Source organism: Sitodiplosis mosellana, unplaced genomic scaffold (genome assembly GCF_009176505.1).
Source record: "Sitodiplosis mosellana isolate CC-2019 unplaced genomic scaffold, AAFC_SMos_1.0 Smas_scaffold_6150, whole genome shotgun sequence".
Lineage (NCBI taxonomy): Eukaryota > Metazoa > Arthropoda > Insecta > Diptera > Cecidomyiidae > Sitodiplosis > Sitodiplosis mosellana.
Genome location: NW_022601391.1, coordinates 2,389,408 through 2,402,382, shown reverse-complemented (window position 1 = coordinate 2,402,382; position 12,975 = coordinate 2,389,408). Strand labels below are relative to the sequence as shown.

At 36.0% G+C, this 12,975-nt stretch overlaps 1 protein-coding gene across 3 annotated transcripts in view; it reads left to right on the top strand.

The window, feature by feature from the left end:
* The window catches only part of LOC129573890 (dentin sialophosphoprotein), a 68,026-nt gene that overhangs the window by 53,172 nt on the left and 1,879 nt on the right, over window positions 1-12,975 (top strand). The window lies entirely within an intron of this gene.

The window sequence follows — 12,975 nt, the reverse complement described above, 5'->3', positions numbered from 1 at the left end:
TGCCTTAAAACATGCTGCTTCCTAAGCAATGCAAATGCGAACGTCTGGTTAAAAGCAGGGCATGTTATGAGCTGACGTCAGCAGAACTAACTAACGTCGACTGCTGACGAGTATGCGTTGCATTCTTCTAACGCATTTGCGATATGAAAACGAAAGGGTGAGTAAACTTACCATTGGTTGAGATTGAACATACCAATGGAAAGTTTACTCATTCGTTCTTATACTGCAAATTCGTTAAAACAACGTAACGCATACTCGTCAGCAGCTGATATCAGCAGCTGACGTTAGTTAGTTCTGTTGACATCAGCTCATAACACGCTCTGGTTAAAAGTCACAAAAACAGAAGAAAAAAAATATACACAATAACACTAACCATTGGACAAACCACAAACACATCGAAGGAGAAACGAAGAAGAGAAGAAATAAAAATCGGTGACATCGAGGTTTAGAAATGTCATTGGAGAAAATTTTGAAAACTGCAGTTTTGCATATTGCTCTTTTGTTGCACGAATCAAATTCTCTCTCATCACAAAGCAGCTGATGTGATCTACTCTCTACACAATAATTATCCGTGTGTTTGTTTAGTTTGTTTAAATCGAAGGTTTTGCGTTCTCGGTATAAAATGCAACGGCCATTCAACGTCTGAGTCTCGCGTTTTTATTACCTATTGATTATTCAAATATTGGTGTGCGCGCTTCTGCTGATTGGGATTTGCACGCTGTTTTTTTCAGACGTCGTCACGATTTATTGCGTTGAATTAACATCCAATCAAATCAATACGCCAAAACAATGTCGCTTTTTTTGCTATTGAAAAGTTGAACATGGCAAGAAAAAAGAGTGATATCCAATGACATTTTTTTTGTTTCGTCAGCAATAACTGAACAAAATTTGTTTCTTATCACACAAACTTAAAATAGCCGGTGGTAACGGTTCTTGGGCGGGACAAAAGAAACAATTTTCAGACACACAATTTGTGATGTTCATTCAATTCGATTCAAGAGACCCTCAAGTAGCTAGTCGTGAGTTAATATTATCGAGATAATAAAATTAAAATGATTTTCATTCACCAAGTGCAATTATGGACTTATTGCCAGGAACATCGTTGTGTAAAAAAAGAGAAGCAGTCAAACACTGTTCATTCCAAACAATTCAATGAAACAATATGGCTACAACAATTTTTATTGCCACGTCAAGTCACTTTATGTGCGTCGGAAGTTTTTTTTTTTCAGGAACATTCATTTCGTTGGCTTTGTTATCAAATCTATAGATAAAAAGTAGAACTTAAACAGGCGGTTGGGAGAGCGGTCAAGTTCGAAATCAAATAAATGTATTATGTATCGCGACTGTGTTGGCACGCTACGAGAATGTGACCCTGACAGTAGACCCCCTAAAAAAAGTGAATGAAGACTATAATTCGACACCGATTTGTACTGCTACTGCTGCTGTGTCTTTGATCTCTTTTGTGAACCATGGAATTTGCGTCAAATGCTATTGACTTAATCGACAAACGGCAACGTCTCTCCCGATGCAGGTCAAAGATTTATTGCAATTTCATGGAAATTCCACTGGACGCCACCAATTCAAATTTGAACCAAAATCACACTTGGCAAATGACGAATGAATTCTATTTTTCCATTACTCGTGAACTTTTGACGATTATACGAAAAAAAATACCATGTCACATCGACAACCAATATACAATGTACAATGGAAGTGGGGGCTAAATGTGTACTCTTTGTTTTTTTTTTGGGCGATCATAGGAATTTTATAAATCGATCGAATTTTTAATCGATCGAATCACCACTGAATACATACTCGTAATGTTAATATGCGTGAGTGCTTTAGCGTGCGCCCGCTTATTGAACGAACGACCTTTAAGGACGTCTAAAAATTTATGCTTTTTAATGATATGCTTATAAGTTCAGTGCTATGGACGTTGTTGTTGTTGATGTGGATTATTATGACTACTTTTTTGTCGATGTTGTTGTTTTGTTTTCGCGTCGTGCCGTGCCATGTCTGCGCTGAGCAATTTTTGGGCCATCGACTGACCACCGTTTTATTAGCATAAAAACTGTCAAAACCATAAATTCTTTGCTTCAATAAAATAATTTTCCATTTCGGAATAATGCAAGTAGTGAGTGTGTGTGTGTGCGCCGTGCGCACGCTGGTTATCGTAGAAGAGAATCAATGTAAACAAAATCATCGTTTTTGGTCAATTTGGTGAGTAGCTTTTTCTTGCCTTCACGCTGCTCGATACTTCGGTCGAATAGTCACATCTTTATCTGTTGAATTCATTTTCACTTCATACGCATGTTGTGTGCTGTTGCATTAAATGTTCTCTCCATCGATGATCGTGTATACGGAATCCACACTTGTTTATTGTGCAATTCGACATTTTTGGTAAAGAGAAAAATAAGAAGAGAAAAAAACAAGCAACTGACCAAGAGAAAGAGAACAAGATAAAGCCAAAAATAAATACGACCTACGATTCGCTGCACACCATTTAAGTGGTGACCGGCATATTTATTAAATAATCTGTCGGGCTTTGTCACGATACAAATAGCAAGAAATTTAAAATGGTTTTCGTCCGATTGCAACACGATTTCGTCTGATGACCTCAACCAATAAGAATACAGTTAGATTTGGCCAGTTGCCGCATCTCAGATATATATTAACAGAAACGTGAATTATTCGATCTGCTGATGCACCGTTTTATGACGATTCTCTCCATGCAGCTAAAATTAAAGTGGCGCCAATTATTGTGAAATCCGCCATTTCCGACGTTCATTTGTTTCTCATTCGGTGCAATTTATTATTGAATAAAAAAAGGAACATGTTTGTCATTGTGCACACACACACACACACACACACACACATCGTCGGTCGCCAAATAACCGATTATCCAATTTTACCGTGGTAATTTTCCAAAGCCTTTCAATTATCCACGTCTTCCGAACAAACCGTGCCAGTACGATGACTCGAAAACATTTTCAATACCAAACTAACAAACGAACGTGTTTTCTCTCTCGCTCTCAGTGTTGAATTATGAATAAATTTCAAGTCACTGACTCATCTCGCACAAGAAAAAAACAGAAAAACATCCACGTTCAACGAACAAACTAATTTTTCAATGCGTTCAAAGGAGAAAACAAAGACGCGGAGTTGACTAAACTCGGAATTGATCGGTTGAAGCAATCTATTTTTATTGAATGTTATTTTTTCTTGAATATTTTCGGAAATTCTATCGAACACACAGTGAACGATCAGTTTTTGTACCAATTTTCCGTATAAAAACCACAAGAAAACCTTGTAGCCTATCAAATTCTTCATAGATATCACATCGAGTTCAAAGAAAGAATGTGACGTGAACACTAAAAAAAGCTGTTAGAAAAGACGTTAGTATTTCCATTTTTAAATTTTTTTTTTACAAATAATGGGCCGGAAAAGAATTTTGTAACGATATTTTTGAACCCTGACAGAGACCTCTTGAAATCACAACATTTTTCCTGCATTAAGTATTCCTTTGCTTATGGCAATTGGATGGAATAATATCGCAGCAGAGGCATTTCAAACGGTAGCATTGTAAAATGTTGCAATCTATTTTCCGTTAAATGTGTATGTTTTCAGCCGCCTTCATTTTCATCATGATCGTAAGACGAGCACATTTTATGTTATTCGGGGCTGGGAATTCAGTGACTTAATGCAAGTAGCAAATGAGAGATTGATATCATTTTTGTTTCAAAAGTATGAACCAGAACGGAAAAAAAACCGTTAATTATTGCCAAGCGTAGCGCTGAGAGATTTGTCAAGAATTTCGGAAATGTGATGCGGTCTGAGTAAAGCTCAAGTTTGAAAATGTTTTTTGCAATGAAGATTTATGTGCTGATTTACGGTACATGCTAAGAGTAGAATAAGAAGAAGACGACAACGACGACGACGAAGAAAAAACGAGCAAATGAATTGTGAATGCAAAGTATCTAATTTTGAAGGACGTTAACAGTAAATCATCAAACATACACAGCCGACAAATAGTCGTTGTTCGCGCGCACAAAATTGTTTGCGGTTGGAATGTTCTTTTTTTTCACCTCTTCTGGATCGGTTTTGAGATTAGAGTTTTGTAAATTTTTGCACATACGAACGCATGTTGGATTCAGTTGTAGCACCGATCCATCGCGCGATTATGATCAAGCAGAAAAATATTGTAAAATGCAGATGTTTACGGCTTAATTTGAAATTCGTGTTTCGTACACATCACCTCACATCACATCACACAAAAATTTTCAGCCTCTCCGTATACATCAGGCAATTTCAGTTGTTGTTGTTATTGTACTTACAACATAATTTTCAGGTTAGTACTTGTTGAAATTTAATGGGGCTCGGATGAATCAGCCAACTCTTATGATTTATGCACAAAAGTTTACTGCGAGCAATTTGCTGTTCATGTTCATTTCGGGTCCCTACAATCACTTTATTATGCTAATCTACCCGAAAATATAAGAACCGTTACCGCACGAGTGTGAAACTATTTCGATGCATTGGGTGAAAAAAAATATGGTTTCGCTGTTATGCTTTGGCTCACACAAAGTGGTTTCATTTTATTCGTATGTGTCTCCGTGTGGAATCAAAACAAAAGCAATCCACATCTTAAAGCCATGCTGATTATTTCATGATTTATTTGGTATATGCGTTGCAATCGATGCAGAGCAAAGATGCTGTTTACCATGCTGCCATGGAAAGTCGTAGCAAAAAAAGCGATATTTATGCAAACGAAATGCACAAGATTTAAAAAAAAAGAAGCAAACAGTGAATTGTTCAGTGCTCGTGTGCGTGTATGCATGCAAACAGTGTGAACGATCGCAAGTGAATATCGGTTTTCGGGCCGAGCGAATGACAGAGAAAGAAAAATGTCACCAATGGTTGTTGACATTCATAAACGATATAGTGCGCACTTGGCCGTCGACTTTGACCCATTAAACAAGATTCGATGGAAACGAAACACGCATCACAATGCCGCATCTTTCTAAACCAATAATATTGGAAGCGTGTGTAATTCCATATCGAATCGTTCAGCCCTAGGCGGATGATAAACAAAAGCATATTTCACTTTATGAACGTTTTTCAAATTGCATCGAATCACCTTTTCATTAGATTGGCCATTTTGCTAATCGTAGCCATTCAATGGTTGCTGTTGCCGTTTCGCAATTGCTTCCAATTTTGGGCAATTTGCACCGATGAGAATTTAAGGCGAAACGAAGAAATGATTGCCTGCGCGCAACCGAATTGTACACGAAAGTAAGCAGGAGAAAATCGAAAGAAATGCCATAAATTAATCATAAAACTATTTTCGATAAATTAATAATATAAATGTCTTATATAAGCTGTCTGCACTAAAATGGTTTCAATTTCATTGTTTGTGCCAACGCCAAAACGTTTGTTCCACCGCTACTGCCGGTCGACAAATTGTGTTTTATTCCAACGTTCCGGCAGAAATTTCACTTGGGAATGCTTTGTTGTCTCAAGGCATGAAGCTAACAATCAATTAATTTTTCGACTGTTTGAAATGGCTTTCAGTCGTCTGTCTGTCTGTCTCTTTGTCGATAATTCATATCGTTAGTAAAACTAATGTGTTATTTGCATGCGAAATTCGTATTGGTTCGCTTAGCGGAATAAAGTGCAAAAAAGACAAGCAAAGCGTCCACCGCGTGCGCGAGGGACGCAAATCATCTATAGTCCAGCTATGTTGGAGATGGTTGTCGTTTTTCGCAAAAGTGTCGTGACCAACAAATTGAGAAAGTAATTATATTTTGCAATCGATTCGTTAATCATAATCAGCAAACCTAATGATCGTTACAATCGACGAGAATGCAGAAAAACCACTTCGATGCATACGTCGAAGAGACAAAGGTTTCTTATTGCTTTCAAAATGGTTTGTTTGTCATTTTTTTCGTCGCCTCTGTATTGCCATCTCAATAAATCCATTGGGTGGTTTTCGGCCAATATACGTTTTGCCCATTTAGTTTTTGGTGCGATTATATTTTCACCGTTAGCACAAACAATTGAATTTCACAAATTGACGTGAAAAGAACTTGAACGAATTGATGTGCGCCAACGCAATTCCGTTTCAGGTGCTCCGAACAGAATCGGAAATAATTTTATTAGACACCGTTGGTCATAACACACAGTTATATAACTAAGATTAATAACTTTCACCCGCTTGTTGAGCTGCGGCGTCGGGAGATCGGTTTTTTTTCTTCGGTTAGATGCTAAGCCGCTTGTCATTACGTCAGTTAACCTCGGCCTGAACAGACGTTTAAATATAAACACATGTGATAAAGCCGATTTTCAATTCGGTTGTTTTTTTTCTCTCTCATTTCATTATTATGTTTAAGGCAAATCTTATGGAGTATGATCAAGAAGAGAGAAAACATACGACCAAGTTCAACTTCGAGACCAAGAAAAATGGAAACGAGTCACTGTTCCATACCAGACATTTTTATTTATGTGCATTGACTTGCAATCGAAATAAAAGTCGGTGATGTGTTGTTAATTAATTTTCCACACTTGATGGACTCTCTTTTCGAAACATACACCATTTTTGGTTGGTTTCGTTAATGGCCTGTGGGTGAGCAGTGCTGAACACTTGAGATTAAAATCAATCATTGAATTGAATGCTTTTGGTTTTGGTTTTTTTTCACGAATGGTCATTGTCAGTTGTAATTTGTCATGCGATCCCTTGATTTAACAAACATATTTACGCTGGGAACCGATTTTTTTTTGTTTTCATTGCAATCGGTACAGAACCTTTTGAACATTGACATGCGATCCATTCTAAATTCTCAATAATTAAATATAAATAATATTCTCATCAAATTAGAGTGTGTCACAATATGTAAAAAAAAACAAACAATACAAATGATTTCGAAAGCGAATGTGTCGTAATATTTAGAATTTTAAAATAAATTAACAAAACGCTTCAAAAATTAGAATCGATTCGGATGGAATGAATTCATAATTCATAGTTAAAGAATGGAGCTCAAGCATTTTTTGAAATGATGTTAATCGTTCATGACGTCCCCAAAATCCGGGTGCGAAATGGCCAATGCGTAAGCTTTAACGATTGGATTGGGTTTTGGAAACACTCGTTAATTTTGATTTGATCAGCAAACTCAATGAACAAAACGGATTCTTCATTAATTATTTAATGTATAATTTATTGAATTTATTATTCATATTTGTCATTCGTAGTCCGAAGACTAATCAAACATCTTCTTATAGTTGTTCTATCTGGCATGTGCCATTATATCTATTTCGGTGTGAACTTCGGCTTCGAACAAAAAATTTTATACCGGCCGCATTTGCCTAACTAGTTCCATGAAATGGAATCTCAAAACAAATACAACTCTTTTTTTTCCATTATTAATAAATATATCTGGGCAACTAATCAAAGTTACAAATTAATTTTTTTGTTCACTCACTGGATCAATTTCAATTTTGAGTCAATCAAAATGTGCGTTGGTCATAACTTGTCGTCCATAAAATTATAGAATCATCGACTAGATATTTCAATAAATTCAAATGTAAATATGTGGCGAATTCATATTGGATCATTGTCAAAACTGGATTATGTAGTTTGGTTCGCCCATGCCACAATACTATGTGATAACCCGATATTTTTAGCATTGTTTTATCAAAGCGGTTCTTATCTTTGACAAGCATGGATCATTAATTGAATTCAAACGAATGGATAATACACTGAGACTACGATCCAATTTTAATGAAACGACATGGATATCTGACGTAAAAGCGATTGAAAAACAGAACGAAATGAAAAGAAAAGAAAAAAAAAACAAATTCTAAGCGAATAGGGAAAATGTTGTAATACCAACAATTGAACATGTGAATTACGCCTATGTTTTTCTTCGGAATGGTTTTACACATAAATCGCACAGACGCTTCCGCCCTATGGCTTTGATCGGCAGCACTTGCGATTGCATTCATCTGATTTCGATGGAAAACTTGAACCAGAACAAAAAAAATGTGATGAAAATGAAGAAACAACGCGCAATAGTTTCGCACCAAAAGTATAGCAATGAAACAAGTTGCCAGTCAAAATGAAACAACAACGGGCAACACATACACCGTACAACATAATAATAAAACAACAACAACAATAAAAAATGCAATCAATTAAGCTGTAGTAGAAAACCGACAGCCATTTCATGCGGTTCATTTAAAATGTTACTTAAAATGTAATCATGATTTCTTGATCTTTGCATCAGTTTCAGCATCGTTGAGATAACTGGAATTCGCTTGATGCGAATACATGAACTGTAATAATCAGTTTGCATTTGCTCATTCTTAACGAAATGACCGGCCGTGCATCATGCACGGTCATAAAGTCGACAGAACAAAAGAAAAACTAAAGCAGAACTTCGTCTGCAGGAGAATTCATTTTGTTTGGTTTTTTTGCCAAGTTCAGTTGCATGCCTGTTTAATAGAGCAAAGCATATTTCAAGTACCCGGATGCGAATCGATTGATATTGTCCAAAGGTAATCGGAAAATAATTTATTCTCGCATGGCCGCAAGTCACGTTTTAGAGATGACACTTAAAGTTTAAAAAAACCATTGCTCTGAGGCATGTGATTAAAGTAAATAAGCTACACATTGCATCATTTTGCAAATGACAAACAGACAACCACCTGAATGATCGAATGTGCTTTTATCGGTTTCGCTAAATCTATATACGATTTTCATTGTATGTAAATCGAATAAAAAGTCCATTTTTCAACTGGAGCTATAAAAACTAAAACAACAACGAAATATGGCCAGAAGAATTGTCTAGTTTCTTGTCGTGTCTGGTTTGAAATGTGATGGGAAGAAGAGCAAAAAGAACATTCCGCCGACAAAATTCCGAATTCATTCTTTAATAGTTCAACAAAAGAAGAAGAAAAAATGGTGGCCGTGCTAATAAAAAAAACACAACGAAAAAGTAAACGACATTTGTGATATTGAGAAGAAGAATAAAAAAAATATCGTTTATAATCACCCCAAGCGGAATGTCAGTGTGTTTCATCCAAAAATCTAAATTAGTCGATTGCATCGGAAGCAAATGTCGATTTTTGTTTAGAAAAAAAGTAAATTTCAATTTTGGCAAGAGCCCCATTAGCCGAATCACATGCTCAAACAATCAGAATAATTCAGGATTGTCTAATTAAAGTGCTTTTAGAGTGTTCAATGGAACAACAACAAAAATGCCGCAAAATAAAATTGACCGATGGCTAATTAAAGCGCTGAATGATGACATTTTCGCTAATTGGTCGAGGCCTGAAAGCATTCTATGGTGCGATTGTTAAACATTCATTAAATGATGATGGGAAACCACATGCTCTTGTTCATAATGTTAACTTGACTGATTGTTCAAACTTAGTTCCGCATTGTTGCAAGTTTCATTGTGCGATCTTCTCCGAGCAAAATTGTATAAAATTATATGATAATTGTTTGCGTATGAATCGATTGATTCGAAGAAAAACCGAGTGAGGAACAGCAACAAAACACTAACAAGAACGAATCGATAAAAAAAGGACGCGGAAAATCAAAGCGAAGAGAATCTTCAGTTTTATGGATTTGATTGCATCCGTAAGCATTTTTCTGTTTGTTACATGATGATGAGAATGTTGTCGTGCTGCGCAGGAGCTGGTACCTGGTTTGATTCAATCAGTAGAACCTCTACAGACAATAATTATTTTGGTATGCGTAAACATTGCCTTGCGCTTCTTCGTATCCACCTTTGTGTGTGTCTGTGCATGGCAAAAATTTTGTTTACAATGGTGTAAGTACAGTTTGTTGATGCATATGATCCTGTTTAGATTGGCAAAACATTTGTAGCCACGAATGGTATGCACATCCTGGTTCGCCGTCATCACAAAAAAAAACACATCATCATAAAATGAATTTGAGCGTGAAGAAATGAAAAAGGCGAAATAACGAGAGAAAAAAAATGCTCCATTAAACCACAATTGGAATATGTGTAACAATAAACCGAAAATTAAAGCAAAAAAGAGAAGAAAATAAAACAAGGCCATGAATAAAAGAGCTAATGAACAAAACAAAACAAAAACGATGCCGTTCCAATTTGAGAAAAGAATGAGCGAAGCAGAGAAAATAACAAACAAACAGTAGAACTCCCATATCAAATGAGTGGCTGGGAAAAAACGTGAATTTTGCGCTGATTATACACATGCTATTTGCAGAAAGATAGCATAGCTCGTGGAGTTGGCACTTTTGTGATTTTGTGCCAGTGATGGTTCTAGAAAAAGCAGTTAAACGAAAATTAGAACGGGATTTATTGATTCAACAAAAAAAATGGAATTTACGATACATTTTAGAGAAAGGCACTGTTGAATTTAAGGTTCTCAATTCTATTTTTTCTCCCAGCCATGCAAATGTATCAGCTGTAATTTTGTGATGTCATCACGAAGAGACGAACGTTGAGTGTGCGACGTTGGTCACCGGTTATGTTGAGATATTAGCACTCTCATCATTTTGAATAACGTGAAGAAGTAGGCTGCTTTTGTATGTTTTGACTTTCGATTGGCTCGTGTTTGTAATGCGTGTGTTTTCCCCCCATAGAAAATATGTAACTTTTTTTTCTTCTCTCATTGTGATATTCTTTGCGGGATGAATTGCAGGTGATAAACCGGATCATGTAGGCGTTTGCTTCATTTCATTTGGCGGCTTCCTGGCACGCGTGCCAATAGCATCTCTCACACAATTAACTGAATCATAGATTCGCATTTGAATAAATTCCAGACTATGATCGTGAAACAATCAATTGTTTTTCTTTTTTCTTCTTGTTTTTGATGAACATCCTTTAAAAAATGACATACGCTCCGAAATATTACAAACTCTCGCCAAATTGATTTTGGGCAGCCATTTGCGTGAGGGCGCCATGCGATTTATCATCAACACCCGATAAACATCTCTCTGCTTCTCGTAATTAAACTGAGACGTGCCTTCCGACTCGTTTGTGGTGCGAAATTTTTTTCGTCATTCGTTTCGGTCAAAACGGACGATGAACATAAATCTCTCAACACATTATGACAATTAAGCAAATGCCATAAACCAGCTGCTCGCGTATCCGTGTTGTGCGCTTATAAAGAGAAATTAATTCAGATATTTCTTCTTCTTCTTCTTCTTTTTTTTCATTTGGATTGTTCAAGTCGTCTTCTCGTTGATATGATCTGGTATTTTTTTTTCTGCTGGTGTACGTGTGTGTATCTTGATGCTATTGTTGATTTCGGCGAATGTGAACTTTTTCGCCAAATTTGGATAGACTTGGTAGCATGCGTTGGTCGTTTCGGGTTGAACCGTACCAATCGTTCGTCATCTCCACTTGTTCTACGAATTCTGAATATTTCGGCAAATTCCTGTTCGGGGATTTTTTCTCTCTCGTTATCTCTTTCTTTCTCTTTCTCTCTCTTTCTCTCTTTCTCTCTCTCTCTCTCTTTCTCTCTCTCTCTCTCTCTATCTATTTTTTTCATATCGTCGATCAATTAGAACAAAGAACCACTCGCCGATACGTTTTAGTTTGAGCAAGTCAAGCCATCGTACAACACGCGATGACTCTACTCAATTTTAATTTATAACTGATCTCACATAATAACAAGTATCAAATAAGTAACAAATAAAATAAAAACCAATCTGTGTTCATAAATATAGTTCCAAGCACGATAAAAAAAGGTTGTTGAGATCGATTTATTGTTTGGTCATTAACAGAGGACCTCTGCGAAATATCAACGCTTGTATTTGACATTTGCAATAATATTGTTAGCTATTTGGTGTAAAATGCTAATGAAAAACAGAATTGGCGCAAAAGTGTGAACTCGAACTTTTGAAATAAAATTGAAGCACAACAATTATAAATACCAAATATTATCGCCGTTCATTGACATTACGCTTTTGTATGGCTATCCTAGACGTTCAACAATCGCATCATACAAATACTCGATCAACGTGCCAATTGTTACACAGAAAACGTTACAATTCAAAAGAATTAATCAATAAGTGAAATGTTTGATCAGTGATCGACTGAGTTTGAGCACAATTTTTATTTCGTTAGTCTTTAATTTATGTATTTATTCAATTGAATGAACAATGGGTGTCATTTCGATTATTATGCCTGATGCGGCTGATACGAAGGTAAGCTCGATGATGTTTAAATCTCGAAGAAATCAAATGGTTTCACATCTAAATCATATTTATGAAGAAAAAAAACTACATCTATCTTGATACCGTTGTTCAAAGCTATTATTTCAAGCATTAATTTCATGTATTCGAACATAATCAATACGAATAATGATATGATATCGTGGATGTTTAAGCGCTATGGCACTAAAAACCTAATCAATCCATACTTAAATGTGATGCGAGAAAAATCCGCCAGTTCGAAGTTGAGAATTTAATGTGATTTTTTAGATGTTTTTGTTTGATGGAACAAAAGAACGAAACGAAATGGAATAGCCGAAAGACGAAAAACCGTTTGAATTTGCATTCGTATCAAATGCAACTTTCATAATAGCATTGCTTTTTTTACATTTTATAATCATGAATATGTTTTTATTGCTGTCAATAACTATGCCATATTAATTTATTGTGCGTATCAATGTGATACGATCAATGTCAACGGTGATTTTTGTTTTACCTATTGCAAGGTCAATGTCTCGCTTATTCATCGCTAAACAATGTTATAATGACGTCTTTCCTATTCAACATTTGATTGTTATGTATCGAACTTGGCAATTGCTTCCTCGATAATAACACAGATGAAAATGCTCCATTTGCATAACTCAATTCAAATGCATATATGATTCAGGAAAAACAACGAAAGTGATCCAAACCATTCCTGCCATTCAATGGCATTCCACACACCACATCATATGCATATTAGTCGACTATTTATGTTAATGAAGCGATAT